This window comes from Calidris pugnax, unplaced genomic scaffold (assembly GCF_001431845.1).
Source record: "Calidris pugnax isolate Ruff unplaced genomic scaffold, ASM143184v1 scaffold251, whole genome shotgun sequence".
Taxonomy (NCBI): domain Eukaryota; kingdom Metazoa; phylum Chordata; class Aves; order Charadriiformes; family Scolopacidae; genus Calidris; species Calidris pugnax.
The window spans coordinates 1291408-1301183 of record NW_015091133.1 but is presented as its reverse complement, the minus strand read 5'-3'; positions in this window follow the sequence as shown (position 1 = coordinate 1301183).

The following is a 9776-nucleotide window of genomic DNA, read 5'->3' as shown; positions in this document are numbered from 1 at the left end:
ATTTCTGGTGGTTCTCCGGTTACCGGAGATAATAAACCCACTTATCTTTAAATTCTGCTCAGGAAGAAGTTGAAATGTTTTTAGACCAATCAGAAAAGATTAACAATTCAACTTGTATTATTTCACATAATAAGCACGTCCCAGTTGTGCACGATGCATCAAAAACATCAATGCTTTTCTGCCTTTTATCATACACAATCAATTTAAAATATTTTATATGAATACATAAAAATCTGTATTTTATTTGTACTATATACATCCTTCCCATCAAAGAGGGTTGTCCCCAAAATGGCTATGAAGCTGCTCTTTAATAACTTTGTCAACAGTTCTCATAAGAAGTTACCACTGACTGAAGAATTTAAAACCCTAGGACTGGTTATCCAGTATTTCCAGCTACCCAGGTGCCAACTCCTTCCCATGTTCTTGAAACAACCCCAAAACCTACAAACTGTTTCACTATTAGTACTATTTTACCTTTTCAGGACTCCAAAAGGTAAAATGAAGAAAGCTGTACTCTGACATCTTCAAATTAAGACAGTAGGAAACCAGGCTCCAAATTTCACAATCATAATCTTGTTAAATTAATCTCAAAGTGCCCTGGCAGATTTTTGCTCCCTCCTTTTTGTTTCTTTAATTAGCAGGTGCTTCTGAAGATAAACTAGTTAGAACCCATCTTTAATCCTTGCAAACTTCAGGTGGGTTTTTTTGGGTTTTTTTAGTGCTAGAAGAACACTAAAAACTGTTGCTTCAGTCAGAAACTGACACCACCACCCTGGGTCGTGGAGAGGGACCTTTGAGAAGCATCTCATCCATAACCTTTCACGCGTGGGCACATGTAAGGTGCCAGACAAGCCTCTTCTGCCATCATCACATTTATCTTTTCATCTACAGAACAACCAAAATTCCGCATTAATCATTTCACAGGATCACACAATGACATGGGGTTGGAAGATCTGGAGATCTCTCTGCAGATCATCTAGTCCAGCCCCCAATTTCTTTACCCTTATTACCATCTTTCTCCTGATACTGCTCATCTCCTGGTTTCTCAAGAAATGCAAGAAAGAATTAAAACAAGAAAGGGACAGACAAAAGGAAGAAAAAGAACTAGGATAGCAGGAGCAAAGAAAAAGGCCAAGAATTACAAACCTTTTGCACTCCTGATTCTGATGGCAGACTAATAATGACAGATTGTCTCCAAGGCAGAAGAGAAATGCAAACCATTACTTAAAAAACATATTCTGGCTGCCAAATTGAGAGATTTCATGATACCCCACTAGCATAAAGCACTTAGATCCCACTTCTTATTTTTAAAAAGTATTTCATGTGGTTTCATTTTATAATAAACATCTTTCTTTGGATTAAGCCCAGAAAAAGATCAGCTTTGCTTTGAAAAAGCTGCAGAACGCCAACAGATTTCTCAAAGAGACAGTCACACAACTGCCAATGTCTGATCTCCAAAAAAAAATAAAAAAGTAAAATAAAGTATTGACACTAAAAGAGAAAAAAGGACCAACATACAAAAGCAGCACAATTCTCATTTTTCCAGGCACAATAGATGGAGAAAGAACTTGATGCAGGGAAGTGTTCTGAGTGAAGAAAGCATCAGCATCCTTTTTTTTTTAATCCAGCTAAAGCATAAATGCGACCACTTATGGCTAAGTGGAAAATAGGGCTCTGTCTTCCTCAAGTGCTCGAAAAACCTGAAAGTTGAGAGCAGAGCTACTGGGGATTATCAAAGGTTAGACAAAACCAGCAGGAACACGCACTTAAACAGGGAGCTTTCCTTGGACTTCCTGATCAGAATATTTTCTTCCTTTGAAAAACAAACAACACTGACAACTTTGAGTGAAAAACCTATACTTTTAGACAAGTCTATCGCACACCGGCTGATACAAACGAACTTCCTCTAGTCACGTAATTGATATTTACATTTATCCACATCTTATTGGTGAATGTAATCATTATGAAGTTTTATATAGAGAAGAAAAAACATACTGTTTTCTTTCTAGTCTATAGTCTCATTTTTCTTTCTTAAAAAAAAATAATAAATATTTTATATAGGTTGGGGCTACAAGGAGAAAAAGAATTTCTTGCATAGTTTTTCCCACAGTGAAGAGTCTTTATTTTAAACAATTTATCTTCCAAATTGTATCAGTAGCCATAATAAGCCAGGGATGCAGAAGAAGATACTATGTAAATATTATGTATTATTTGTATAAACTGGCGTTATTGTTATTCTAAGATAATTGAAACTACAAGGATGACCATTATATTCTCGTACATGAAAATACATTTGCCCTACAAGGTTTATGCTTTGTTTAGCCTGAAGAAATTCCAAAATACAGTCTTTAATCTTTCCTTGTTTCTATCACGTATTCTTACCGATATTTTTCTGTTCTCTTCATCTATAAAGAACCTGCAGATTTAACAACATTTAATTTTACAGCCCTGGTATTTCAATATGATGTTGAAGCTTGGTAACGTTCATCACCTTATAAGCATCAGTAGGTCTTGAGACTTCTACCTTCCACTTCACCTTCTCATGGGGATCACACAATTCTGGATCCACCTGGATGCCTGTACAGTCTTTGAGTACAACTTTGACAAGGAAAGCAGTTATCTGGGGCTGTGGATTGCCTTCTCCTGGGGGTTGTGTAAAGAGTGTTCACAGCCTTCAATGCCCTTCACCAAATAGGTGGTATTGGCTTTCCAATGATGCTGCTACAGCTGTGTCTTCCCCAGCAAACGCTCACCCTTCACAAGTCCTGTCTCACATCAACACAATCTATTAACCTGTTTAAGAAGCTCTAAATGTTTTCCACTGAAGCTAAAGAAACTCGATTGAGAAGAACTGCAACTTCATCAACACTTCCTCTGTAAAAGTAGGTTTCATCTAGATTCTATCTCAATTTAATCACAAGGTTATGAGACTTGCCAACAACTCATGAGCTCTCCAGTACCTGTTGTACCCCAAAAACCCCTCTTCAGGTTTATTTGCTCCTGTTCCACTCTGGCATTTTTCAAGTCTTACAGAATTGCTCTATTTATCTGCTATGTGCTACAATAACAAAATGGTCACTTTTTGGTACAGGCCAAGGGGCCGATCACTGTGAGCACAAATCTGTGCACATCATGTCACTTCAGGAGTTCTCAGGATTTGCCCCAATTACCACAAGAACCCCAGCTCAGAAAAATGCCTCCTTTGAATTCCTCAGAGTTTCAGCTTTGCAACATTTCAAGGCTTTTCTAAAACAGTTTCCTGTTTTCAAGCGTGGCTATGGGATGCACAGTAAAACAACTAATAGATAATTAAAAAGCAGAAACAAGAAATTTCAAATTTCACAGTACTGTGCTGTTGCTTTTTAAACTGTGTACAGTGCCCACATACCAAGCTGGTAACTGCAGAAACATGTTTTCATTTAAATAGACTTGATACAAACACAGATTTGAATACATTGGAAACAGAAGCCTTGTCATTTGGTAATTTATTATGCTTTGTTTCCCCTCAGAAGCATTTAAAAGCATGAATAGCAAAATAAATACTGCAAATCCCAGGCTTGTCCCTTAAGATAAAAATCAAATGTTGCAAATGCACATAGTCTTCTATCACCAGAGATAAAGTTTTTTCCAATTACAGCTAATGACTCTATTTCTAAATTGTCTTTCTACAGAATCCTCTTATTTCAGAATTTTTCAAAGAGGCATCTCTAATGTCTTCTGAAGAATAAGAACCATTTGAGCTTGTTATTTCGGCCAATTGCTATTGAGTAAAGTAATGAAAGATTAAAAAAACCCCCATATTACCCAAATAAGCAAAACAAAAAAACCCAGACTGTATAATTAACTACAATTAGTCATGTTTTCATTAGTATCCTGCAACAGTATAGAGCACTTAATAAGATTTAATATTGTAATTAATAACTTCCCAGTACACTTTTCTATTCAGTCAAAATTCACAAACAGAAACAGCTTATTACATTTTTCCATAGAAAAAGAGACACGACACTACTTTAGGTGTTCAAATTCTTTCCACGACAAAATTACATCAGATCAGCCTAAGAGCCTGTTCATAACCCATACCAGCAACTTCTAAATCAACATATGATGTTTTCCTGAGAGTGAAGCTCATTCAAACAAGAATTAAGTAAGAGAATAATTAAATAAGAGAAAACTTATGGGCTTGTATTATGGGTACTCAACTGGATGTGCTTCTTCCTGACTTCAGAATGTACAAAACATTATTTATTATTCTTATTATTACACAAAAAAACCCCAAACTCTTGAGTAAAAAGAGAGTCTACTTTTTCTTCTTTAGTATATACACAAAGTCACAAAAGAGAAACGAGTCGAATAAAACTGTAAGTCTACCACTGACTATAGTCTGATAGAAATACATATGGCACCTAAAATGTTCTTTCTGCTGTTGCTGTTTTATGGCATTCTAAAGTCTGATTTACACCAGATGTGAGTTCATAAAGAGGAACAAGTAACAAGCTTAAAAAATCATAAGGAAAGCACAACAAGCCTTCTCAGTCATCAACTTTTCTATTCACTGCTTAAGAAAACAAGTTTATAATTATAAACAATCTCTAAGTGAATGTATTTGCTTTAGAACCTATTTGTAAAAAAGTAACAATTCTGCCTGTTTATATGAGGGAAAAGGAAAGTGACCAAAGAATTCTCACTCTCTTTGATAAATGCACGTCTCCTCCAACTGCCTCTTAAAAACAGAATTTAAAGTGACATTTTAATCCCTGTACTCACTTCCATTTTATTACAGTTTTTAAAATATATAATAGGAGAACTGAAGAACAGTGATATACTAGGCTGAAATTTGGATTCCAGGCCCACCTGGAACACTACTGATCCCTTTTCCTCCAGCCCTGGTGCACTACACCTGCAGGATCTTTGGGACTGTCCTGCTGTTTGTGGCAAAGCAGGAGGCAAAACCCAGCCCTCTTCACTCCAGGGATCTCCAAGCACCGCTGTGATAAAGCCATAAAAGGTTTCCTCTGTCAAAATAACCTTTGACTTAACGACAAATAATTATTTTAACCACATCTAGCAGTTAAAAATTAATTTTAAAAAATGAATAATGCAAAATAAATACCTATTAGCCACTGAATCATTATAGTGGGGTACAACAGACGCTCAAGCAATGATGTGATCTTTGGTACAAGACATCATTCTATAAACAAATGATTCCCAAGTTATTGATCTACCATATTATAACTTAATCAGCATGCATTTTACATCTAAGATCAACAGAACTCCAGCTATCCATGCTTCTGATTTTAAATTATGCAAAGTATCTAACTGACTTATTAAAAAACAGATGGCAACTGAAGTCAGAATAACAAAACACAGAGAAAAATGAGGAAATGCTTCCTTGAACTTGTGGTTATCCTTCAATGCTCACTTACAATTTTTTTTCTTGTCCTGTTCTTCCCTTTGTTGACAACCGTATTTGAACAACCAATATTTCAATCTAGATTTAGAACTGGTCACTATTTTCCTCTTATTCGATTATACATTTGAAGGAAAGAAAAACAAACAAAAAAAAACCCACACCACCTGGAATTTAACTTCCTCTCTTTTGACAGGTTTGCAGAGGGGTTTGACCTTAAAGGTCGTTTCATCTCAGCTCACAGTTACCATCTTTATACCCAATTGAAATTATAGCAGCAATGCATCTGTCAAAGAAATGTAAACAATCTGGGTAAAGGCTTTTTTTTTTTTTTTTTTCAAATAATCTTCCTTTCAGCCCCCAGGGTGACATCCCAAATGCAGAGTATAACATGTAAGAGGATTTTTCTTGTCTTTTTTTTTTTTAAAAAAAAAAAAATAAAATCTTCCTTTCAGCCTCCAGGGTGACAACCCAAATTCAGAATATAACACATAAGAGGATTTTTCTTGGTTTTTAATATACAAAATGTAACATTCTGGAGCCAACCAGTCACTTTGACAACACCAAGCCAAACAGCAACACAAAATCCTCACTCAGAACTTAATTCTAACCTTGTATATAGCGTATCACCTACTGGTCCCTGCACCAAAACAAACTGTTGATGTGATGAAGAAGGTTGGCTTGTGCCTGAGTTGGTAGACCCAACTTCAGCTATCCACAATCCAACCCACAACATCCTGCAAGTAGGAGTTTCCCCACCTTCACAAAAAGATCTCAAGACCACGTATTAGAACTGTTTGGATTACTCTGAACAGAATATGGAAGGTATTTCTCTGCCACAGCTAAATCCCTGGTAACCACACAAGTTTGATAGGTTGGAAAAATCATTAGCAAGGAGAAAAGGAGCATGTTCTGGTGCAAGCACACCCTCCCCATTGCTCCTGTAAGCTCTGTGCTTTCCACACTGCAACTGACCAGCCCTCACACACATCAATTAGGCTTTAATTGATAAGCAAGTACGTGATTTCAAACAGTTGCCTCCTCTCCAGGTGTCTAAGCACAGCAACAAGACAGGCTTTCTAAAATAAACTATGATTTATTTTCACTTTTACATATTTCAGCCTCATGCCTTCAAATGGTCACTGTATTCTCTCTGATAATAATTCCTTTTTAATTAGCTAGCTCTCCACTTCCCATCCTTTCCAAGCATTTACTGACGGAAGACTTATCTTGAGGTGTTCTTTTCTTCCTTGCCTATTTTTCACTCTCAGCAAACAAGTAAATTCAATTCATATAGTAATACAGTTAAAATAAAGAATAAAAACCAAACCAAACAAAAAAAAAGCCATAGTAAATGTAACGATGAAAAACAACTCAAACCAGTATGATGTTGTTTAAATCTCTATTTGTACTACACTTTGCTTTGAAGGAGAGTTTGCCAACATCGGGATACTTTTCAGCTCAGTAGACAAAAAAAGGACCTACAGGAGTTTCAGTATCTTATATTGTGCTTGCAGCACTGTCCTCAACTGAGGGAGAACTCCTCAGGGTAATGCTGTGCCTTCACATTATGACATCTCTTACAATATTCCTACACACAGTTTAAAACAGAACCTACCAACTTAAAAGAAAAAACTAAAAATAAATGGTGGCCTGATAATATATCCATTTATTCTTTGCTCACAGTAACTTTAGAATTGAAGATTTAGATGCACCTTTTATTCATCCATATCCATGGTTCTCATAATATGTAGCTTCAGGCAAGTTCTGTTGCCAAACAACCCTGATATTTCTTTTCACAAAAACATGTCAGAACTTCTCATATCCATATGATTGCCTTACTCGGGTAACCTTTTAATACAATACATTTAGGCAAGACTTTGTCCAACTTCCTTTTTTATTATACCCTGAGGTCTTAAGATATTTCTAATTCATTCATTTCAAGTTTCGAATCATTTCTATCACTTTATTCTGATTTTAATTCTGAAACAGTGTCATATGCTATATGTATATCCACGCATTATCTAGATTGAGGTTCTATTTTACAATGCATCTGATTTTACCTATTCTGCAGATGAATTTCAAAGGGATTTGTAAAGGAGAATGCTTTTCTGGCTGTTCTGAAAACAGTGGCTGGACCAAAACTTGTTTGCTCTCCTTATCCTCAGAAGCAAGCCAAAAAGACATAAATATAAGGGTAAATCCCCTCTGATTTTTGTAAGTGATACTAGAAACCAAATTAGGCAAAGCACCATTCCTCAGCTTTCCATGATTTCTATGTTTATATTGACGTACAAGTTTCTGGTAAAAATAAGGATGTGTTGATACTAGAAACCAAATTAGGCAAAGCACCATACCTCAACTTTCTATGTTTATATTGAAGCACAAGTTTCTGGTAAAAATAAGGATGTGTCAACTAATGAAATCATTTACTCAGTCTCTTTGGTGCTTTCTTCTCATTTCTTGTTTCAGTTATTGGGCAAAAATGGTTGAACCTGCAGTGTTTCTTCTCCCCAAGCTCTCAGAGGGAAACATACCACTTACTGTTTCTATTTATCATTCAATTTCTTCTCAGTTACAAGTCAGGGCAATATGATTATTCACCCGAAGGAGAATTTATGTGCGTACAAATAAATTACATCCATTTTCTATTTCATGCTTTAGCAGGTATCATTTAGTTGAGTCTCTTTTCTATCTCCTATTTTTCTCAGCGATGTTCAAACCAGGGTTTTTTACACCGTACTTCATACCTCTTCTTGCTTCTCTTCCACACACGGCGTATTTAATATAATCTAGCTCCATTGAAGTAAAAAATTAAAAAAAAAAATAAATTAAAATAGTAATAAGCATTTTCAGTCAGCCCAGCCTAAGCAGTCATTCCCAGGCAAGCGAGAAGACAACTAAAGGTGGACAGCAGTAACTCTGGTCAAGAGGACTAATCCAGAGATGAATACATGGAAGTGGCCTCCCCTTATTCAAACAGAGAACAATGGCAGGAGAACACAGGCTGAGCCCACTTCCACCAGCCAGACCACATTCTTACCCAGGTAGCTTGCTGTGCATTTGATGAGTATTTTTAGTGGTCAGCGTGGCATGCCTGTATTTTCACAGAAGAAAAGCAATACCAGTATAAACATGCCTAACTTGTGAACATAACCCTCCACTCGAATCCACAGCCACGCCACCAATGGAAAACGTAGGATAACTTGTCTTTGCAAGATGCTGTCTATACATCTACTCTCAGAGGTGCTACCAACAAGTTGGGAAAGTAAGAGATTAAGTCAGAAACGCAGCCTCCCCTTCCCCATCTCTCATTTACAGGCTTCCAAAAGTGCCTATTCTCATTTCAGTCAAAACAAAGCCAGGAATTATACTGTTGACATTTCGCCTGTTTCCAAACTGACATTCCTCCACGTGACATTCATCCATGTTGTACTAAAAATGACTGTGTATTTTGGATACTCACAATATTTAGACACCACACTATTATTAGACCTGCAAAAGGCCTACTGTAACCAAATTTGTTTTTGAGAAGTTAGCAATATTTCAAACAAAACAACAAGCAAATCTGACAGCCAGGCCAGCATCAGTACATAAGCACTGACAGAGCAAGGCTTGGCAACAAAATGAAAGACTCTGATCTTCACCCTTAAATTCCCCCCTCTTATTTCCTGCAATTTCCTGCCCATTACTATTTAGATAGAGTCTTCCCACCACTTCACACTCCTGTAGTTGGAATCCAGGTATCACATCATGCAGTTAACCTGAGAACCATAACACGTTCAGTATTACTGCATATGGAGAGAAGACCCAGGAGTGCAAGGGTTCTTGCTAATCAGCAATGAAAATACAAGGGTTGAGTCACCCAGAGCAAGCTCATCAAAACCTGCTCCCCATATCCAGCATATTTTAAGATACTTAAAGGGATGAATTGTTTAGGCTTTTCTGGTTGCTATTACAGGTATGCAAATGTTATCTGTAAAAAAAAAAACACCTTTAACGCCAGAAGCTGTCACGTATTTCTGCTTTTTGAGTGGGGATCATGAGATTTAAGGCCAGCCCTGCATCAACAGATGAAATTTAACCCCGTGCTACACAAACTACGGACAGCCATATGCCCCCCCCCGCCGTATCCTCCCAAACATCACACGCAGCAGAGCCAAACAGCCGGGAATCCGACCCAAAAGAGGCCCGCAGCCCTTTATTCGCTCAAGGTCAAAGCAGGACGGCCCCGGCAGCACAAGGCCGGGTGGGAAGAGCTCCCCGGAGGAAGCCCCTCCACCAAGGGCGGCACCAGGCCCTGCCGACGGCGCCCCAGGGCTGGGGGACAGGGCCCGGGACATGTAGGGGGGGGGGGGGGGGGGCGCGA